General features: G+C 40.1%; 1 protein-coding gene across 2 annotated transcripts in view; it reads left to right on the forward strand.

Annotated features, from left to right (window-relative positions):
* Window positions 1–23,258, forward strand: part of GREM2 (gremlin 2, DAN family BMP antagonist) — a 44,557-nt gene that overhangs the window by 14,384 nt on the left and 6,915 nt on the right. The window contains exon 2 of one of the 2 annotated variants that reach the window (XR_004238793.1): window positions 21,809–21,935. The exons of the other annotated variant lie outside the window; for it this stretch is intronic. The gene's annotated coding sequence lies outside the window, so the exon portion shown is untranslated. The remainder of the gene's footprint in view (window positions 1–21,808; window positions 21,936–23,258) is intronic. 2 annotated transcript variants of the gene reach the window in all.

The raw sequence follows: 23,258 nt of genomic DNA on the forward strand, positions 1-23,258 counted from the left end.
TACTGAATTCTTCACTGATACTGTATTAGCCTTGCATGAGAAGAGATTAGGATCAGCCTTTCTTTGCTGAAATGGTTTGCCTGGTACCGCCAACTGGCAGTAACTAGGTCCTTCCAGCCAGGAAACTACCAAACAAGACATTTGTGTTATGAAGCCAACAAGTAATGCAAACATTGTGGGAAAGTTACCATTAGCTTCAGAAAAACAGTTATGTGTCACCATTGCTGAAACTGAACCTCATGACTTCAGATGATCTGATACCTCTGCTTTCTTCAGCTGGTTTGGTATCTCTCACAACCAGGGGTGTAAATCAATGGAGTATGGGCTGATTCCTGTTATATTTATATATTTATTGCTTTAGAATTGCATGGCACTTGTGCCACAAAATACTCCTCGTTTCTTTACATTTTCTCCCTGCAAAATTTGTATTGCAGCTCTTTCTCCTTCTTCACTTACTTCTATATTTTACCCACAATGCTCTTCCATTAAGTTCTTACCAGATCCCTATACCTAAGGACATGGAAAGAAAGAACATTAGGAGATAATTATCTGTTGTGTGTTGGTCCTAAATTATTGTGGGCTCAAACGTCTTAGAAAGGCATTTAGTGGGAGACTGAACCATTCTCAGATGTCGTAAGTGAGCCTGCCAGGCAGCTTCACTGACTTGCATAAGCAAGAAAAATCAGAAAGCAGAAAGTTTGGGTTACCTCTGGCTTGCAGAATTTCGCTGGACTGGATGTCTTTAAAAAGAGGGAACTTGCCCAGTCTTACAGGTGCTTTGGGGGGATACCTTTTTAGCCATGTGTTATGGAACCTTTTAAAATACTAGTGTTCTTGTAAAGCCAAGGGCAGTTCTACCCTAGATTAAAACTAACTAGGCTAGATTTATTTGGTGTGTCACACTAGGCAAGAAACATTAATCTTCGGAATTTTCTTTTCCCTTGTCCATTTTTTTCCTCTTTATAGCTAGATGAAAAATAATTAATTAAAATTATAGTACCATTTTAAATATGAAAAATACCTAAAGAAGTAGCATGGTATTAAGTGCAAATGAAAAATAATTTGTATTGGAATTGCAAGATATTCTAAGAACGTAAATGTTGTCAATCTGTTGTTTTAAATTACTTCCTGGTAAACATTTTTTGGTGTCATTTTTATTCTTTCTTTTTCCATCCATCAGCTGTCAAAATAACTTATCTGTAAGCATTTGCTGGCTACTTAAAACTGATAAAGTATTTTTAATGGCAGTACATTTTTGTGCTGCCTGAAATGTGTCAAATATCAGCAAGTCTACCTGAAGACAGATCACTGCCTGGCCTAAATGACTGTATATTTTAAATCTCAAGGATTTTGTACTGATATTTCCACAGAGTAAAATTATTGTCTGTATTGAACTAAAATATTAGTTTTTCTATTCGCTTTGATGAAGTCAGTATTTGTAAGATAAAGCCTCTAAAATATTTTTAAATACATATTTTCAGAGAATCTACCCATCTGCCATATTTTCTTTTCCTGAGCTTATGGAACACAGTGGGCAGGTGGGGAAATTTTTGTTGTTAGGAAGCATTGCAGTATTGCCTAGTGCATGAAGCATTGCTGGTTCTTCTCATCCTCTGCTGTACTGATCTGTTAAAGGATTCTGTCTTGTATTTCACTTCCCATTTGTTTCAATCCTGCAGTAATTCCATGGCAATGAGTGATGTACTTTTTATTAGACTGTGAACATGTGTATATCCACTTGATCATTACTTTCTATTGGGTTACAAGAGAGTGTAAATGTAGCATTGGTTTAAAAAATGCACCTCCACAACTGGCTTCTCTCAGAAATACCAGTATATTGATTACTAAATAACAGTAAATAATAAGAACATAATATTAAAGAAATAACTAATGTTGGTGTTGTAGGTTGCTCTTAGGTGAATGACTTTCCTGGCTTTTAGTAAACCATGCACTGCAATGTCACTCCACCTGTTTAAAGTAATCAGAAATATTAGACTGTATCTAGGTAAGGAAGCAGTTCCTCATAGGAAAATGTTGAGGAGATGCCTTTCCTTTCTGTATTAATTTTAGGGAACTAGCAACACTTAAGTAAATCGAATTTCAAAACTTGTATCGGTTTTGGAAGGATAAAAAAGGGAGACGGGAAACTTGAATTCTATTCCAGTGTGTGTTCAGTTTCTGTTTGAGGGCAATTTCATTATCTTATTTGTTGTGCTCTGTGGGAAAGGGAGTGTTGGACAGTGGGTACAGCTTCACAGAGCACTGCTGTGCTTGTAGGACAAATACCACAGCTTTATGATAACAGCTGTTGACAAACTATTCCACACCTGTTAATTACAGGTATTACAAATAGAGAGGAATTTGGGTGTTTGCTGTCATGAGGACATTAACAGATGTTTTCTTCTGTGCTAACCTCTGCAGTTGGCCTCAGATCTTTGAGGATGTGGTTTTTTGTAGGCCTGGTTGTCATCCTGAGACCTCTGGGTGAGAAGCCACTCAGCTGTCCCATTCAGTTGCTGACTATGGAATTTGGCAGCTCCATCAGCTGGTGCCGCAGCAGCAGTGCCGTTGCAAACCTTCTAGTTCAATGCATCTGTTGCTAGCTCTGAAAGGACTGTGGGGAAGAAGTGTGCATGGCACCATATTTCCATCTTCCCATCTACCCACTCTGGCTAATTAAGCAGTTTTGACTCCTCTGTCTTGAAATCGGTCTTCAAAGAATGTTGAAAACTGTGCCTAAATTAGCCTTATGTGGAAAATGGTGTCTGTGTGTTTTATGCATATTTAAATATGTTTTAGGAAACCTGATTTATTTTCTAATGCTTTATAAATTACATTCATCTTCTTCAAAAAAATAAACAAGGCAATGTTTCCTCTAAATAACTGAAATTTTGGAAAAGCCCAGACATTCTTCAAAATTTTGAGTCTTGACCTCTTTTGCCGACAGAGGAGCATTGCACAGAAGTTACGTATTCTGCCTGCAGCAAAAGAAGTCAAACCGAGTCTTTAATTCTGAAACCATCTGATAATATCTGTGTTATAAACCTGGTAGGTTCACATTTAGCAGATTGCAGTGTGTTAAACATCAGGCTGGCTTTGAGTAGTGATAGGTGACCCCATAGCAAAAAGAATGATGATTTATTTCTGTGATAGCTAGCACAAAAACCTAAAAGCCTAGGAAGATGAGAGCAGAGATGACAAAACTAGTCAAAAAAACCCCCAAACCTATTAAAAAGATGGTTCTTTGGTGGATAATGATTGCTTTATATAATATATATACATATATATATGTCTATTTACTTAAAAGGGAATTAAAGGAACTTTGAGAAGTCATCTGGTTTTTCTCCTGCTTGTTAGGATCCATTTCATCTAACATAATTCATGGCAGATGTGATTTTTTTTTTCCTTTTGTGTCACTTTTTCCTTAATAATTCTGATGATGAGTCTACAAACTTCGGCAAATCAATTCCAATGCCTCACTATCTGTATCATGGTGCTTGCTAATTGGAATATTGTCTGAAGTCTTATTTACTAACATTACTGCATTTGAATCCATGAAGAGTAAAAATGTATCATTTCACTCTTTGCTATTGCCTTTTGTGCATTTAAAGGCTATTAACATCACTCCTCTGGACTTTGCTTCTTCATATTAAAGGTCACTGATTCCTGCAATCTGGCCACATTGAGTTGGTTTCTGTGTATATAAATGTTCTTACCTTTCTTCCTTGTCTCCCCTCGAGAAGACTGCGTGGCTTTCCTGAAGCATGGTGCCCAGAACTAGTTCATAAGCTACTACTTTCCATTATGTATTTATGCACCCATGTTTTCAGGGCCAAAAGTAGACTCTTGATTTGTCCTTAACATCCTTAAGTGAAGTGTGGTGGTCATAGATCTGAGATTAACATGTAAATTGCATTAGCTTCTGCTTTTGAATTTTTGTCTAAATTTCCAGGTGCAGAGGAGTCTCTTGTCTACTGTGGAACATGTTGGGACTGATGTGTTACTGTGATGACCATTGTGAGAGACAGCAGTGCACACTGAAACAATATAAAACTGGGGGAGTCTGTGTAAGCTGAAAAAGCTGTCAGTGAAGTACAGAGCCTACAGCTTCCTTTAAGAAGAATAAATATTACTTTGCAATTGATTAAAAATGAGAGCTGTACATCTTAGATGGCAGGCACCTTTCCCTGTTTAAATGCCAGCTGATCCAAACTTCAAACTTATTCAACTGCCATACAATTTCTATCTCCTAATTTTAGTTACAAGCGGGTAGAGGGTGTGTTCCCTGGTGCTTATGACTTGCTGGTGTGCAGGGTACGTTGTCACACTTTTCTTCTAGGGTCTGGTAACTTTAACGGGGTTTTGGGCCTGAATGCAGGAAGCCAATTAAGTGTTTGCTTAAGTTCTACAGCGTTAGTTTAAAGCTGCCCTGTCTTGATCAGAGTCCTCATTACTAAAATGCTCCCATACCTGCATGAGAGCTTAGTCCTATCTGTTGACTATTAATTGTATTACATTTATTCTTGCATAAAAGCAGCTGTAGTTAAATGGAAAGCCTTAGCCCACATGGTTCTCAGAATCACCCAGTCTTTTGGAGAATGAAGGTGCCTTTGATCAGTAACAAGGGAGAAGTTTAATGAACAGATTCTGTGCATAAGGCCTGTTCCCTTTGGCTGGTCACTGTGGTCTGTACCCTTTGGCTGGGTGGCAGATGTACAAGCTGGTGCTCCTTGGCATTGAAGCTGTCACCTGAGAAACAGTATGGGACCAAATGAACAGACTGTTTCAGCCTTCTGCTGAATGAATGCTCCTGAATGTTTACCTTGTGTTTTTCTTATTCAGGTATTAGCAGCATCACTCCATTTCTTACTGTGTCATGTGAATGCACAACTTATGCTTTTGCCTGAGGAGGGCAAAAATCCATGTGAATTCAACAGCAGAACAAGTGACCAACTCTTTTGACAGCTCTAGTGCTCTGTTCTGAAAGGGAGGTTGGACAAATATTTGCATTCAAAATGTATTATAACTTCTGAGAGATTTCTTTTCAAGCTACAAGCCCGCAAATTGGTTTTTTTTCATAAGTATTCTGGCATGTCTGTTACCTGGAAAGAGAATGGAAAAGTGTTTCTTCCAACTTCTTTTTGCAACCCACACTACTTGTTTGTTTGTTTGTCCTTAATTCAGTTTTGTTTAACTTTGCATTGCACTAATTGCATGGGTACATCGCATCTTCACACAAAGATAGAGCTACCTTGCCACCATCTTCCAGGCTAGATTCTGGATCAGGTATGGAGAATCCAGCAAGTATAAATTTTAGGACGGGGAGGGTGATAATGGAGACAGAGAAGCAGAAGGCATCAGTGTTTCATATATTATGTAGATCATTTCTTTGCAGTAAAACCAGTGGTTGTGTTTAATCACTTAAAACCCTGATGTCTTGGTGGTAGAAACCTTTGCACTTAAAAGGCAAGACACTCCAAAGTCAAGACAGTAGGATGGAGAAGTTAGAGTACATTTTCATGCTTTTTTCCCTTGTTTAATATTTAGTTTTGCACTACAGTTGCAGAGCACATTTTCAAGATAAGATAAAAGATCCTCTTTTTAAGTACCCCATATCCATTGAGGACTTGAGATAAACGCTGCATACCTCTTTTGGAAATCTAGTCATAAGTCAGAGCTGTAGTGTTTAAGACACTTGCCATAATCAAGTTCTTGAGTCTTCATAGCAGAATGAGGTTCTGATGGAGAGCTGGCTGCCCTAGCACATATGCCTGTTCAGATATGCCACATCTCTCACCTGGCTTCCAGTGGCCACTGTAGAGGAGTATGCATCTCTCACAGGGTCTATCTTGGATGTGTTGGCCTAAACAAACATCTTTGTGGTGCTCTCGGTCATCTGAAATGGTACTACTCATCACATTCTATTCTATTATTATTATTATTATTATTATTATTATTATTCCTTCTCACTGCTGTGGTACAGACTGTACTACTGACATCAAGCCATTTAGATATAAGGACCATGCATCTCTTATAGGAAGCCAAAGCATGCAGTTTCATCTGTCAACGCCGCCTTTATCAGCCACACCCTCCCAGTTACATTAGCCTCCTCCGCCCTGAAACAGGTAAGTTGGGTGACAGCTTTCCCAGGCCCCAGTCTGGAAGGAGTATCAGGGTGTGGTGAGGCCACTGGTTGGAGGCAGCATGCCTGTAGGCTGGCACTGGGAAGGTAGAGCAGCCCAGCACTGGCACAGGAGTCCAGCAGCACCACTGATCCTGCCGGCAAAACAGAAAAAACCAACCCTTTTTGGCTGGATCAGCAAACTTGTCTTGCTGACTGTGTGGCTGCACACATGCCTGTGTCCTGTGGGGGGGAAGGCGAGATCAGGAGCAGAGTGACAGTGGCTCACAGTCTAAAGGACTCAAACTGGGTCCTCAATCCTGGACTGGGTGACAGCATAAGATGATTTAAGCTTTATCTCAGAAGGGCATGGTTTGCAATCAGAAATATATCCAGCTGACATTAATTGCTGTTTTGGTTATTTCCCAAGGTCAGATGCAGGATTTTCTATGTGCCATTATTCCTGAAAAGGGAGTTGTCCTGTCCTAAAATGACTACATATAATGGGAATATGTGTTTGAACCAATACGCTGCAGTATTCTAATTGGAATGTGAAATTGAGGGAAAAAGGCATAGGTTTTAATTGGTTTTGTCTGTGGTTAGTTTCATTTGGACTCAAAAATCTAGAATAATTGACCTTCTTAATTTGTAAGGGAAGATGATATAATTCAAGGAGCTTAAATCAAGACTTCACCCTCCATACCTCAAAACCTAATGACATCAAAACAATGTTGGATATGGTACTGTAGTTCCCTTCAGGTCCAGGAATTTTGTGTTTATTCTCTACGTAATAACCCAGCTTTAACTGTAAAATATGGGAAATGCCTATTTGTGCTTTCCATTTTCTCACTAACCTTTTCTGCAATTTTTAGAGTTTGTTGGATTTTTTTTACAACGGGAGGGGAATGTGTGTCAAAATACCTCCAGTGTGTACTGAAACCATGAGCTTACATTCGTAAACAGGGAAGATGTTGTTGAAAGGCTTGTTACAAGAAAGTTAAGTAGCGTCCCCACTGGCTGGATTTTTGGATGACTAGTAGCAAGCAGTTTATGCTGCTCATCTTCCACTCAGTGGTGACTGTATGTGAAACACACATGACAAAGCAGGACTGTTGGGGAGCTGCTGAGAGGTTCCCAAACTTCATCTGCCTTCTGTGTGAATGGCAGAAGACATCATCACCACCTACCCAGCTGTACATCTGGGCATCCTACAGGAGCACTAGCATATGGACACATAAGCAATGTCACAGTCTAAAATGAAACTGGAGGCTTTGTAGGTGTGGGAACAGGTGTTTTCTGGATTTCTCACATTGATTCAAGTGATACGTATGTCTCCGTCACCTATTTCTAACGTGTCTCTAAATCTCTTGTTTCTCTTAGATGCTTTGCCATGGATTTGGCAAGCAGCTTTGAACAAATAATATTTTGGTTTTTATGGAGGGTGGAGAATAGTTATAGAGAGGACCTTGTTAAAACTATAGTAGCTAAAGGAGCTCTTTATGTCTTCTGTACAGTTATGCTGTAAATCCACTCAATAGCTTGCATTCTTAAGTCTGTTTCAATTAATTCAAAATCACCTCTCTTCCTTTTCTGTTCAAGTCTGCAGTGCCATTGCACATTCTGCTTAAACCATACAGTTTAATGATTTAATTCTCAGTCCTTTTATACTTTTTTCTTTTAGGTAAACTTAAGAGTCCTCCCCTTCATGGTTATAATAAAGATGTAGATACAGAAGTGTGCACTTGCTTTCATGTAGCTTTTTGTGTCATTTATGTTGTAAAACAAAGTGTTTGATTTTGAGGGTGGGAAACAAGGAAAAAAAACCCACAAATGTCCCTGTGTTTTTAATAAGCAGAGTTTTGCCAACTAGCAATTAGTACTCTCCAGTTTTTGTGCTAATTAAGAGCTTCTTAGGATCCTCTAAGAAGAAGGGGTTTTGGCAAATTAACATATTTTCAGACAGGTGAGCTGCTTTTAGCTTGACCTTTGCTAGGTGCATTTTTTATTGTGTTTTCCTAATTACTGTTCTGTTGCTCTGACATTCACCATGTTCTTACACTGCCCAAATCACTGATCTGGTATGTATGAAGCTTCTCTGTAATTTTGTGCTGGAGAAAAATTATGGAAGCTGAAATAATAACTAAAAGCAAAAGCTGTTGTTCTGAAATTAAGTAAGGGAAGAGAGGAAGCATAGTCTTGCTTTCCTAAGCCAAATTCTTTACTGAGCCTCCTTTCAAAATACAAGCGTAGAAAGTCCCATGGGGCTGTGGTTATCACTGACCCATTGAGGACCATCATACTACAGGAATTGTGGTAAGTTCAGTTGAAACTTTTTTTTGTCTCTTCACACAGTGGGAATAAAAGTTTTCAGAAGTATTGATCAAAACTTTTTTTCAAAAATGCTTTTTCAAAGGAAGAGATACAGTCATTTTCGGACTGAAAGCACCTGAAGGCCCTAGTTCGAATTGAAATGCATTTTAGGACTTTCCCGTTACTGAGACAAAAACATGTTTCATCTTAACTCTCTGAAATGGCTTCTTGGCTTTTGAGGATTTATTAATTTCACATTGAAAGTATCTTAAAACCAGTTTTTGCTCACTTCACCTCCTTTTTGAAAAGAAAAATAAGGGAAAATTCAGAATCTAATAATTTAGCTGATTTTAAGTGGAGACATAGGCCAATGTTAATATTTCCTCCAGTATCGAGATGAGGCTTTCAATATGTCTATTTCTCAGTGTCAAAATATATTTTCCCTCATTCCTTATTTTAGATTCCTGTCCTCCTAATTCCATATTACACATAGCTTCTTTAAAAAGTCTCGTGTTTAGCCAAGACATAGGAAAAAAAATTAGAAGAGTCTAGTTCATGCGTACGTAATGTTTTTTGTACTTTTGGTCTAAATCATTCATAAATGAATATATGAGCTGTGTGTGTGATCACTCATTAGGAACCAGAACAAACCTATGGATCAGAGCATTTTCTTTGGGATGATCTTACGTGGCTATAATCAGCTACAGTGAGACTTAGGTAGTGGCACAGATGGCATTTGGTTGCTGAGCCGTTACAAGTACTTTGATCTGTTTGAACAAAACCTTCATCTGATCAAACTCCCTTGCTGCTTCAGTACGATATACATGATTGCTTGAACCAGCACTAAGTGGTTAGGATTAGTAAAATGGTCTAAACTGTAATGCTTATGTTCTCTGACTACTTTGTAATAAGAGAAAAGAAACCAAAGCAAACCGTGAACAGGCAATCTTCCTGATCACTTGTTCCCCCTCTTCCCAATCAGTTTTGCATTTACTGGTCACATGTTAGCCAGGATCTTCCATTGTAGTCATGTCAGAAGGGAAGCTCTTTACCACTTCACTTGGACCATTCATTCCTCTGAATCCAATTAAGCACTGGCATGCAGTGGGGTCTTGTATCTTTGTCCTTCTGTGTAGTAACATGAGGTCACCCAAGATTACCAGAAGTGTCATCTCTCTTCTCTAGATCCAAGGAGGAGCTGCCTGAGGTAGATCTGGGGAAGAGTCCTTGAATAGACTTGGAAGAGAAATGGAGTTTGCAATCTCACACTGAAATTTATAGCAAGATGTTGGCTCTTTCCAAGATACTTTCCTGACCTTTCTGAGATTAGCTTTCTGAAAGAGCCAAAGAGAAGAATCTTTAGATTTCCTTTTACTTACTGCCTACTTCTACCAAGCTTGAAAGCGTCAGTAATGGAAAAACACTCAAACCTTAACTTCGGTGACACAGTTTAAATGGCTTGTGGCCAAACACTGTAAAAAAAACAAGGTCAGAATAAGTTAATAAAGAGCCTCCAGGTGCAGTTTATCTTCTGCTTGTGTTTGAGTAAAGAAGGTCCCCAGTTTCTAAGAGCCAAAAAAATAACCCCTCAGCCAGGAAGTCATCAAGTTGGAATCCTTCCGCTCTGATGCTGCAAAATTATAAATGCAGCTGAGGTTACAAGGATAGAAGTGTTCCTGAAACTGTCTACAGAAGGGGAGCTCTGGCACTTTTCTGTGGATGTGCAAGCAGAAGGGGTTGGTGATTGCCCCTGCCAGCTTTCTCCTTTCCTCTTTTGTCATAGGGGAAGATCTTCCCTGCCATTATTAAAAAGTGCTTGAACTCATTCCACCCCACAGGGCACCTATATGATGGCTGATTTCTTGTCACTTTTCTTGCTGGGTTTTAAAACTGGATCTGCCCAGATGACTCAGAAGGCTGAACTTTCAAATCCAGCTCTGTTCATCTGTTTATCATGCATCACTCCATTTCCCAAGTTCTGTGTTTGACTGACAGTTCTGAGACTTCATCCAGCTTCTAAATTTCAGTCATTGTCAAAACTGGTGAGTGTAGGTCTTGCCTTCCAAATAGTGAGGATTTACTTCATTAACTCCATTACTAGTTTTGCCTCTGGTTTTCTAGTCCAGTGGCACACTACTGTTCTGTGAAGGGAGTCTGAAGAAATCAGCTTGTGTGTGTTTTTAATTACATGTTTGTTCAGCCCTCTGAGGATGTCAGGAGCTGTGAACAGCAAATGCCAAGTGATTGCCAGGAAGAAAGCTGCTGACTGCAGTCCATTATAGACAGAACTTTTCTGTGTATCTGCCACTGCCTTGCCATGCACATACCAACGATATCTGATTTTGATTATAGTCTCTCCTCTGATGATAGTGCTGTCTTGGGTTCTCCTGGACACAAAGTCTTGGTCAAGTGAAAACATAAGCAATGGTGTAGTCAAGGACAAAGTCAGTCAGTCTCCCCCAGATTCCAGTCTATTGACTTTTCTTTCTTCCTCATTTGGAGTGAACTCAGAGGCTAACGATCTCCCTTTAAATGAGCATAACTTGCTGTATTATGTTAGTCTAGACAAAGGAAATCAAATTAATTAGCAGAAAGACTGCAAATGTGCTGTGGAGGAGGACCTGTCATTAGAGTACCTCATCCAGGCTCCTGTGGCTTGCTGTGTATTCAGAATAATAGCTCTGGTCTTTCTCTCAGCAGAAGAGAAATAGAATAATACTAGGCTTCAATTAGAGACAGAACTATAATTCAGTCATGGGCAAGGAGAGGGGGAGGTGAGTAGGAAGACGGCTGCTCTGCAAAGCCTAAGTCATAAAACATAAAGTCCTGGTTTACACATGGCAACAGATCCTTTTATGATTGAATTACAGCCTTCATATTCAATAGTGGGTCAAGTCTGTAAACCAGAATACAGACAGAGCAAATATTTACATTCTGTGTGTAATGACAGAGGGAGAATCACTGATCTGAGCATGAATCAAAGCCACAAGAACATAGATGTGGGACAGCCACGTGTTACCAGCAGTGTGAAGTGGGAGGGATGGAGTAAATTTCCAGTATTTGGATGTTAAATTTCCTACAAATCATCCTGCAGCATTTTAACTGAAAATTTGTCTTTTATTTACTTTTAGTTGTGACACACACTGCCAGTTAACAGTGCAAAAATGGCAGTTTGCCCATTCATTCTGTGTGCTGTAGGTTTCCTGATATTTCTAGAAAGTTATTTTGAAGTGTATAGGTATTTAGCATGTTATGTTATAGTGTATATATAATTAAAATTTTATTTGTATTTCTGACTTCATAGCATCTCAAAAGTTCTTTACTTTTGACAGCTGTTGAGCTGCTATGATTTATTTTGGTCCATTTGACAGCTGACAGTCAAAAGGGTTACTGTCAGTTTGGAAATATCAATAGACATGTAGCGAAATAAAATTTCTTTTTTTTGTATTAGAAAACAACTTAAAAACAAGGGTCAAAATATTTCCAAACTGAAGAGTTTGCATCAAGGCATCAACTGATGCATGGACTAGGGTAGCCAAGAAGCCATGTAACTCTGAAGGTTTTGAACTCCAAATGTTATCTGTGTTTATAGGCTTGCAAAAACACAGGAAAAACCTCATCAGAGCACATGGTTGCTGCACTTTTCAGCTCTTTTGCATTTGAATTGCATTTCAGTTAAATTCATCAAGTTTTTCTTGTAGACACCCTGAGTGAACAGGGTTCCTTTCAAAGCAAAGCCCACAGCTGAGTTAAACATTTGAAACAAAACTAATTAAACAGGGATTGTGATGGGCCATTGGTTAACCCACAAAAAGTTACTGCAAAAGTAAGCAGAAGGCTGGTGCTCTTAGGGAAAGAAGAAAACATCTGGTAATTCTCCAAGTAAGTTTTTGAACAAAAGGGGTTACAAAATATTACAGGATCAACCCAAGGATAATACCATGCATGGCGTGGCTTCCATCAACACAGAGTGCAAACAAGCTTTACGCTGTTGGGCCAGCTTACACCCTGGCTGAGAGAATGTATTAAAAACTTTGAGGTGACCCACTGCTGTTTCAAGGTATCTTGTGTTACATGTGAACACTAGAGCTCATGAACTCTGATTTTCTGTGGGTGTGTTCAGTGTGCCAGTCCACCACAGTAGCCCCCGAACATCCTCATGTTCTAAATTGTGATACCATTGACTTGTTCCCCCCCATCCCCTTCCCTGAAATATTCTTCATGCCTCCCTGTGTACCCTAGGACAAAACACACTTAGTATAATGCAGTAGAAGTTTCAAACCTGCCATGCTGTCCAACTCATTTGAAATTTGGCAGAGGAAAAAAATTCATTGTGAGGAAGTGTCAGATGTGTTGCTTATAAACTGTAGGAAAGGCAAGATAGGATGAGAGGATTCCCTAGATTTAGCCTCATTGAGGAGAAAAAGGGCTTTTCTGTGAAACTAATAATTCTGGTAAGGCACTTAGTTACATGTTTGCGTGGCATAGACCTGGTTGCAGCTAACAGGCTGAATGGGGTCAATATTTGTTTTATTTGCTTGTTAGCATAGATCTTCTGCACTCTGTCCCCAGAACTGCTGCAAGTTATAGTCAGGAGGACTGATGCTTTGTCAGGCAAATTGGAGCAGAGATGAATGTGAATGAAAAACGCTCGAAGCAATAAATCTATGCCATTTTTAAGACAAGTGTATGAAAATACAGCTGGAATGGTTCCTGTAAGTGACATGTTGGAAAGTAGTGATATATATATAGCGGAAATTTTGTTTGTATGGGAATTTGCATACTACCTGATAGAAAGATTAGCCTGTGGGATATTGTGATAAGAGCAATCCTTATTTGAACCATCTGTGTTTCAACTCTATAAATAAGATAATGGCTTACAGAAATTCATAATATAAAGACTAGACCATCAGTAACATTTTAGATTTTTCAAACAGGAACATGACCACTTCAGAGTCACAGTGTCGTACCTGAGGATAGCATCTTGATAGAGAGCCTCAGAGGATAAAACTATCAGAATCTACCAGAAAATCTGGAAAACTTAAATGTTACTTCTCTGCTGGTTAATCTAGTGTTTATTATATACAAGATTACATGCCACCTGTTGATTTTTAGAAGTACTTGCATTTTTCTCATCATTAAGAGAAGCAAGCACTTCTTTTGAGCACTTTTATGGTGCTTTAGAGAGCTCAGTTTTCTCCTAGAACAAAACTCATTCAAATGCCCTCTTCTTAGAATGGTGCAAGTACAATAAGGAACATATATTGAAGATCAATGGTCATCTCCTTTATTGTGGGCTAGAAAATGAGCTGTGCATTCTAGAAGTAGTGTGTTGTTTGAAGCTACAAAGAAATGAAGCTCCTAACTCCATGCCTGTTCTATCAAAACTCAGGGAAACTATATTTTTATTTACAAGAGTATAATGTTCTTAAAGAGAAGCTTGCCTAAGGGCAACAAATCTGTATTTCTTTGCAAAAAGAAGAGTATTGGTGCCATGCAGTGCAATTGAAAGATGCTGGAAACAGTCCATTCTCAGTTAATTTCTGACCTCCAGTAACTCACTTCCCCTCTGAGCTCAGTTCTGAGCCATATGTTGGTCACCAAGTCAGTCTACAAACATTTGAAGTTGTGTCACTTAGGCATTGGTCTTGGACGAGGTTTCTGTGTTCTGTTGTAATGCAAACAACAAAAATATAATGGAGATGGTTCATTGCAAAATCATCTTTTGTAGCATCGATTCTCCAGTGAGGAAGCAACGAAATGAGCTATTGTATTTAAATGCCGAACTTTCCCCATTCTTGTGTTGACTGTCCTCCTTTCCAACAGGCTGAGGGATGGTCACAAATGAAGATATTTGCTCAAGTCACCGCTTCCCTTCAGATATAGTTTTTAGTTTCCCAAGGGCAGAAGTCTGCTGTTTTCTCCTGAATGAAATGCTGCCAAATGGGAGTGTAACAGCTGCGTTCAACACAGAAGAATAAAGTTAAATGTAGGCTGTTTTTACTTGCTGGACAAAAAGTTCATATGCAAACAGAACTGACTTGACTCTTCGGGGCTTTTGTGCTGAAAAGCTGAGAAACACTGACCAAGTATCTTTTCAACTTAGTTCACTCTTGCAGAGAGATATTTTTTAGATTCATAGAATTATCAGTCCTTTCCCAAAAAAGCTCTTCTTCTTGTTTCCATTCCTTCCACCCCCTGACTGTAGCATTCTTCAAAACCAGGTTGTGAGAAAGAAAATCAGCCTCATGGACAGCTAGCAGAAATCTGGTTTTATTTTGTGGGTTTTTTCCTCCTTCCACTCCCCCTTTTTTCCCCAGTGTTGCATATGCTGCCAGTACTGATGACTACCCAGACACTTCTGAGTAGGACATCTCACTCTGCTTGGGACAGTTCACATGTGCTCACCAGGCAGACATTTGTCTGTGGCTGGTTCTAAAACCACAAGTTCCTCAAACTGAAATAGCAACAAAATTTAGGACTTTTAATCATAATGATACAAAAAACCCCTTTGTCCAGTTACCTGCTAGTATTCAATCAGAGTTATGTGTATTCCTTTTATCCCCTAAAAAAGGCATTACTGCATTACCAGAGTTACATTTCTTCTAGCTTTTGTTCCTTCTCTTTATTTCACTTTTCCTGTTTTAAAATCATAAATGCTGACACAATTGTTGAATCAAAATCTTGGCTACTGATAAATACAGGGTTATATGAACTTGATAGTGTCTTCCTTCACTGTATTACCTGACATTTAGCCTTAAAAAGAACCCAAACCAACAAAACTTGCAGCATTGTTTCCTGCACTATTGTGTGTGTTTTTTGGGAAGCACTGTTACATATCATGGACATAATCACAGAGGACGAGTAAGGTTAGAAGGAACCACAGTGGGGCATCTGGTCCAACCTTCCTGTTCAAGCAGGGTCATGTTAGAGCACATTGCACAGAATTGCATCCAGACAATTCTTTTATATATCTGGTCAGGGAGACTCCACCACCTCTCTGGGCAATCTGTTCCACTGCACGGTCATCCACACAATGATGAAGTTGTTCTTCATATTCAGATGAAACTTCCCATGCATCAATTTCTGTCTGTTGCCTCTTGTTCTATTGCTTGGTACCACTGAGAAGAGCCTGAATTCATCCTCTTGGCACCCTCCCTTCTGAATCTTTCAGGCATTGATGGGGTCCCTTCTCAGTTGTCACTTCTCGAGGCTGAACAGGCCCAGCTCCCTCAGCCTTTCCTCGTAAGAGAGATCCTCCAGTCCCTTAATCATCTTTGTTGTACTGAGGAGCCCAGGACTGCACACAGGACTCCAGATGTGACCTCACCAGGGCTGAGTAGAGGGGCAGGATCAGCTCCCTTGACCTGCTGGGAATGCTCTTCCTAACGCATCCCAGTCCTTCTTGGCCATGAGAGCACTGCTGGCTCTTGGACAGCTTCTTGTCCACCAGGATCCCCAGGTCCTTCTCCACAGAGCTGCTTTCCAGCAGCTCAGCCTGCAGCCTGGGGAGTGCTGGTGCAGGGGTTATTCCTCCCCAGGTGGAGGACCCTGCACATGCCTTTGTTGAATTTCAGCCAGTTCTTCTCTGCCCATCTCTCCAACCTGTCAAGGTCATTCTGAAGGGCTGCACAGCTCCTCTGGGGTATTGGTCCCTCCTCCCTGCTTCGTGTTGTCAGTGAACCTGCTGAGGAGGCATCTACCCCTCCATCTGCGTCATTGATGAACAAGGTGAGCAGCACTGGGCCCAGCACTGAACCTCGGGGGACACCACAAGTGACAGGCCTCCAACTTGACCATGTGCACTGGGTACGATCCTCTGGGATCTGCCATTCAGCCAGTTCTGAATCCACCTCTCTGTCCACTCATCCAGCCCACGCTTCCTGACTTTGCCTGTGAAGATGCTGGGAGAGACAGTGTTCAAAGCCTAGCTGAAATCGAGGTAGACAATATCCTCTGCTCTTCCCTCATCTATACGGGTAGTTGTTTCACACTAGAAGGCAATTAGGTTGGTCAAGCATGATTTATTTTTTGTGAATCCATGCAGACTGCTCCTGATCACCTTCTTGTCATCCATGGGGCTAGAGATGGACTCCAGAATGAGGCAATCCATCACTTTTCTCAGGGTTGAGGTGAGGCTGACGGGCCTCACCCTGGGTTGTTCTTCTTGCACTTTTTGAAGACTGGGGTGACATTTGCTTTCTTCCAGTCCTCAGGCACCTCTACTGCCTGCTACGGCCTTTCAAAGATGATCATGAGCAGCCTCACTATTGGTGTCCACCAGTTCTTTCAGCACTCATGGACGCAGCCTGTCAAGGCCTATAGACTTGTGGATGTCAGATTTGCTTAGGTGTTCTCTAACTCAATCCTCCTTCCTTTCAACATTCCTTCATCCTGGTCTCCTGGGTCAGACAGTCCTAAGAGATGATTGCGTCAGACCAATGCAAAGATCTTCAGTAACTCTGTATCCTCTGTTACCAGCGTCCGCACACCATTTAGTAATGCATCCACATTATCCTTAGTTTTTCTTTAGCTATAGATATATTTGAAGAAGCCCTTCTTGTTCTTACTGACATACTTGGCTAGATTGAATTCCAGATTGCCTCAACCTTCCTTGTCTCATTTCTACTTCTCTGACAACCTCTCTAAATTCATTCCAAGTGGCCTAACGCTACTTCCATCTCCCTAATGATAAAAGTATGTCAAAATACCAGGGCTGACTTCATCAATATTTTCCTTCTCCTCTCTCCAGTCTTCTGGAGCTGTAGTTTACAACCAGGTTCTTCAGTGACTTTTCTCACAATCATGGTCCTGGCTTTAAAAAATGAGAAACTTCTCTTTATTCCCCCAGTACTAATACTACTTTAAAAAAAAATTAACCACAGGTTTAAAAGCTATGCAAGATAAGAAAGATTCAGCCTATGAAAAGCCTGATAATATAGATCAGTCATACAATATTTCGGTCAATATACTTCGTGGCGGGATGACAGTGCAAAGAAGAACTGCTGGAGTAGTGTGATCCTTTAACACTGATGAAGTGACCAGCTGCATTTAAACAGGTTTCAAATAAGCTTGTCTGAAGTTCCTGAAAGAAAGAATAGTTCAGTGGTTATAAACACGGATTTCTATTGGCAGTAAAGGCGGATAAGAAAGAGAGGACAAGATGAGAAGGAAAAACCCAGCATTCAAGCTGGTTAGTTTACCTCCAAGATTTCTTCATTATTCCTCCTGTCCTAAAAATAACACATAACACATTGCTGAAAGACAGGAATAATTGGCTGAGTTGTTGGTTCCTCTTATATTTTTGTGCATGGATGAAGAATTCTTCTAAACTCCCAGCCTTTTAAGGGAAAATTCAAGATAAAGCTCTTGATAGTAGAAAATCATTTCAGTGAGAGTGAATTAGTATAATGCAACATCCTTTCAACTAGCATAGACTGTCTCCACCAGTATCTTTTTTCTACATCCATTTCATTGATGATTTACTTTGTGTTTCAATATTTTAAATTCATTCAGGATTTGTCTTGACAAGGAGAATAAATTCAGGATCTGTCTTGGCAAGGAGAACTTCTAAGTTCTGGCATTATTGGGGAAATGCTGTCCTATTCTGAGGAATGCAGGCTGGCATTGTTGAAACCTAACTTCATCTCACCCTTTCAAAAAACAAAGCAAGAGCCTGCACAATAGAGTGTGGCTCCTGAGACATCCAGACTGCAGGAAAACCTTTCCTGGTTCCTTCAAAGCTTCGTGATGATCCCTGTAGGCAGTCTTGACTCTCTGAGGGAGAGGTGTTGGTGCAAAAAAAGAGGATGGATCTCCCTGGTGGAAGGGAGAGAGAAGGATGGAGAGAAGGAAGGATCTCCATCCAAGCGAGCCAGTGAGGGTACTAGGAATTTATTAAGCCTGAAAGAAATGTTTTCTGCCCCAACCATCTACTATTAGGGCTGTGATGCAGCTAAATAGCTTTCTTTCAGATTGCTATAGAAGGTTCTTAGAGGGCAAGAATGGAAAAATATCTGTGTGTAAATTTCGGTAATGGCATTAATTATTCTTATTTAAATAATTACTGCCTTTTGTGTTTTGTGCAGTGGTTTTGAAAAGTGATGCTTAGTACTCCTAGGACATGGTAACTACTGCTGTAATGCAAACCTGAATAGCTGAATCCTAGCTGCAGTACTGTGTTTCTACTGTTTTTTAAAGTTTGATGCCTCCTGCATGTTTTGTTGTTGTGGCTGGCCTCAGTCTTGGCAATTTAATAATGGGAATCTATTAATGATGCAACAATTTAATAAGACGCCCATGTCTCTGCAACAGGAGATACAGTACAGTGTTCAGTTATTGCTGATGTTGTTGAGACATGGGAGAAATAGTTTCCAAAGGATAGTTAAAAGAGAAAAGTTAGCACCAAATACCTCCCTTGCACAAAGATGCCTGATTAGTCTTTATTGTAGCCTTTATGAGAACATTGTACCATTAGAATCATGCCTAACTATTAATAAATTAAATAAATAGCATTTTTGGCTTCCTGGTAAAGTATTGGATATTTCCTGGCTTTCCACATCTGTTGCTAAAGCCAAGTTTTAATTATTTGAAAAGCTTTTGCCTGGCTTGTCTTCAAGGAACACTTCTTGTGTCCCATCTTAAATGTGAGAACTAACCATGTACATCGTGTTCTTGCATTATTATACATATGACTGGTTTATACAGATTCTTTTTCTGACTAGGTCTACTATGAAAGTAAGTGGGGACTTGAAACTATTTTGGTAACAGGGCTTCCCATACTCAGCCATGCTCAAGTGATCCCTAAGGAGAGCTCTCATGTCTCTGAAGTTTGCAGGATGGAAGCTGCAAACAAGCAATACAGGTGGTCAAATGTGGCCATCTATGTACAATACTATGTCATGGGACCTGATTTAATCTAGTCTGTAATGCCTGCCTTTTGCTGGTAGTTACAGAGAAATATTTGTCCAAAGGAAGATCTTCAGCTGTTAATTAAATTTAAATTTTTCAAAAAGTGAAATATCTCTGAATTTATCATCTTCCAAGCCACTGGTTCTTACAGTACTTGAGTCTGTAGTTTTGATGGGTGTATGATAGGTTTATAGTACTAAATCTTCTTCTTCATGAATCCATACTGTGATTAAGCTGAATAGGTAGAGTCTTATGTTCTATGGTAAGACAGGTTTTGCAGGTTTGGATTTTTTGGTGATTGTGGGTTGGGTTTTTTTGGTTGGTTTTTTTTTTTCCCTTTGTTTTGTTATGTTTTGTTTTGTTTTAAATTGCCTGTGACTTTTACTTCTGAATTCCCTCCAGACAGGCCTGGTGAAGAGATGATTGTGTCATACCTGTATCAGAGCTGAATGCTTCCAGGAATGCTGATAATGCTGAGTGTTTTATAGGTGTGCATGCTACAGCAAACAAATGGGTCTCACACCTCCTGATTTCCTGAGCAGCTAACAAAATATCACAGTGATCTTCCAGTTACATCCCTCTTTCTTTCTGTCCACTTGCAGCCCAGAAGTAGGCTGATCTACAAAACAGGAATTCCCAGTCAGAATCTGCATCCTGAGCTGAGAAACTGGTCATGACTTTGAAAACTAGAGGAAACAATCAGCGCAGTCACTCAGCACAGATGGACACTGGTGTTACCTCCTGCCCTGCATTTCATACCATAGCACTCACTTCTTCACTGCAGGACTTCTCTGAAAACTATGAGTTTGAGTTCTGAAATCAACTCCAATGCTTCAATTCAGAGAGGACTTCCCTAAGCACAAAACTAAGCTATTTTGGGGGTTACATTACTGCCTGTCCTGCTCTGGAGCTGGATTACTTTCAAGAATGCATGAGTTATAGGGCCAGAAGGTCGGTATGCAAAAGGTAGCCTGGCTTGGTAGATACTTTATGTTACACAGTAATTGGATACAAAGAAGAAATAAAGCTAAGGGCAGACACAGTGATCCTGGGTCTTCCCCTCCTAGCACAGTGACCTGACCTCTGAATGACAGAGCTGGATTTTGGCATTCTTGCTTCCATGGACAAGGCTTTTTTACACTCCTGGGCCTGATAGCCCAGCTCCAGCATGTTGGATTTGATGAGTTTATGAACTCATACTTGATGCTGATTTCCTTATCTCAGGGAGAAAAAAACCTGCCATGTGATATGTAAATGCAGCCAGGCCTCGTTGGGTGTCTCATCTAAGGTTAAGTTATTGTCAGCTCACACACTGTAAAAAAGGCATGGAGGGGACTGGCAGCAGCTGGCAACAATGCTTGAAGAAGCTGAAAACTGTCACAAAGGAGCTGCCACTGGGTCTGCTGTGGGGACCCCCAGTGTAGCAGGAATGGGGGGCCCAGGCTGGTATTGGTGCAAGCTGTAGAGGCAGGCGTTGGTCTCTTGAGGCAGTTCTCACTTGCATGGTCTCAGCCACATGCTGTTCCATTCTGTTCCATCTAAGTAGGGCAGAACTGCCCTGTCCTTGCCAAAAGCCAGATTCTTCTCCAATACGTTTTGTGTTTCTTCTCATCCTGCTCTGTGTGCAGACAGACAGCATTCACCAGGTTGCTTTGCATTCAAATTGAGTTTGCCAAAATGTTCTCTTTCTCTGAGGGTCCTGAAGTTTCTCTTCTCTTTGCATGTGAGCACTGAAAATATATGTAGTCCTTGGCAAGTTGCTGGCACCGTGTGACCTTGTTTGCACCCTTACTTGCTTGAATAGGGGATTTGTGTGCCAGGGCTTAGAAAGGGGTGATTTGCAGGCTAGTAAGGAGTAGCACTGTGATTAGAAATTCCACAATCTGACAGAATGCACATTTGACCTGCTAGTGTAAAATAGATTATTATTCCATTATGTAAATATTTTAACATTCAAGTTTGATAAGGATCAATGACAGAAATAAGTGGTGTGTTCCTACCTGTCTGTAGAAGTACTTGCTAACATGTATTGCAGTGTTTGGTTTATAACCACACAATAGTGGCTTTGATTAATAATGCTTTATTAGTTATAAACACAGACTTACTGAATAAATCCTACTTACTCTATTGAATGGCTCTCCATTGCTACATAAAACCATTTAAGTAATTAGAATACTGCTATAGTATTTCTCTGTATTGTAGACTTGGAGTTGTTAGTTCTCTGTCAGCTTTCCTGAATTCCTGCATCGGATTTCTATGTGGCCACCACTTGATACAAAAAGGAACATGTCCATTCAAGTTGCATTTTACGAAGAGAAAGGGCAGGCGTGGTAACACAGAGTTTCATAGAACTGTAGAGTCATGAAAGTTGGAAAAAGCTTTGTAAAGATCATCCCAAGAAAAGAGGAGGGGTGGGGGAACGGGTGTGTCTCTCCTTCTGACCTTTGCTGCCCTCTTCTATGCCAGGTTCAGAGAGATGATACTGGAGAGGCAATAGTTCTTGTGTATCAAAAGAGTGGAAGAGTATGCCTGACGAATGTGGCATAAGGCATCTTGTGGAGAGCTCACCTCTGTCTTTTTCTAGAAAATATAGGTTTGTAAATCTGGTTTCTTTTCCTCCCCTTTCTATATAAAAACACAAAGCACTGGGAATCAGTTATTTTATCTACTACTGAAATGCAGCCATCAGTGCAGAATAACATGAGAACAATTTGAAAGGAAGCATGGAACACTATATTCAACTGAAACTAATTACCTGATTAGGTTTTGGCCTGCCTGTGTGGGTTGACATCCAATGGACTTGGCGACAACACCTGCCAGCAAAGCCAAGTCTAGTCTTGCTTCATTTAAAGACTCTGGACAAAACTTCTAGACTTGCAAGCTGAATGCTAAGCAGTGTGAAAATAGGCCTCTGATTTAAAGTACCAATGGCTACAGTGAGTGTTCAGTGGGGAGATGGCATGGTTGCAGATGAATGAACTTTTTTGTGGTTTAGAAATACTGGTTGCCATTTAAAGGTGGTTCTGTTTCAAGCATACAGTCTGGTGAAATTTAACTCTGCATCAGAACACCCTCTGTTTACAGCTATACGATTAGCACTTTTGTTTCCTTCAGCACTTCAGACTTATCCCCTTAGAAACTTAGTCCAAGTCTGACACTGAGATCTAATAGACTTAGAAAATAACCTTAAGGGATGTTATCTCACCTAGTCTGTTAGAGTAGTTCTTTTTCTTCATCTCCACAGAAGTCAAACATGTTAGATCTGCTTTATTAGGTGAGAAGCATTTGTTACTGCTATTCTTGTCTTCTCTTGCACCTTTACTGCAAACACTTTTTTGATCTTTTGGTTTCATTGTTTGGAAAATGACATGATTTCGAGATGGGAGTACCTGGGTAACATCTGAAGTGTCTGTAGTGTTAGGCATTATAATTGCCAGTGTGATGATAGTTTTTTTTGCCTTGGTATCTTTCTAAAGGAAAAAAATTAAAATCATTACTTGGAAGGGTTTGAAGCTTTACTGGGAATAGAGGGATAAGTCTGTCTTTTGTACACTATTATAAAAATATCCATTAAGAATAAGGGTGAACAGAGCACTTTTTGTAAGTGTTCTAGTCTCCAAGTGGGAAGCTTCTGTGTACCCACTTATGGCACTGCAGAGACCCTCTGTTCTCCTTTCCCAGGGAGAGTGGGAGAGTGATATGAAATGAACTGTCAAATGAGCAGTTCACTAGTGAGCATTGACTTTATAAGGAAATTTAGTACACCTACTCTGATACTCTGGAAGCACATCGAGAGACATTACTAAAATAAATTGGACAAGAGCTGGTAAGAGATGCTCCACAGAACAAGAATACATAATATACAACCATAGGAAAAAATATTTTTGCCGTCTGGCAGACTATTTCAACTTATCAA

Source organism: Corvus moneduloides, chromosome 3 (genome assembly GCF_009650955.1).
Source record: "Corvus moneduloides isolate bCorMon1 chromosome 3, bCorMon1.pri, whole genome shotgun sequence".
In the NCBI taxonomy this organism is placed as follows: Eukaryota; Metazoa; Chordata; class Aves; order Passeriformes; family Corvidae; genus Corvus; species Corvus moneduloides.